Here is a 420-nt window from a genome sequence, read left to right as displayed (position 1 = left end):
ATGTACATCGAACGTTACATACGATGCACCCCGTATTCCCGGACTTGTACATTTTTCGGGTTCCACCTCCCGACAATGTATCTCTACTGTGCATTACGTACCTTATAACGCACGGCACCCATTGGGTGACTCCACTTAACCATCTTTCGATAATGCCCGTGTTGCAGATATAATCCCAACACCTACCAGGCTTTATATGTACATCGAACGTTACATACGATGCACCCCGTATTCCCGGACTTGTACATTTTCGGGTTCCACCTCCCGATAATGTATCTCTACTGTGCATTACGTACCTTATAACGCACGGCACCCATTGGGTGACTCCACTTAACCATCTTTCGATAATGCCTGTGTTGCAGATATAATCCCAACACCTACCAGGCTTTATATGTACATCGAACGTTACATACGATGCAC

This window comes from Anopheles stephensi, unplaced genomic scaffold (genome assembly GCF_013141755.1).
Source record: "Anopheles stephensi strain Indian unplaced genomic scaffold, UCI_ANSTEP_V1.0 ucontig212, whole genome shotgun sequence".
Classification (NCBI taxonomy): Eukaryota; Metazoa; Arthropoda; class Insecta; order Diptera; family Culicidae; genus Anopheles; species Anopheles stephensi.
This window is presented reverse-complemented; position numbering follows the sequence as displayed.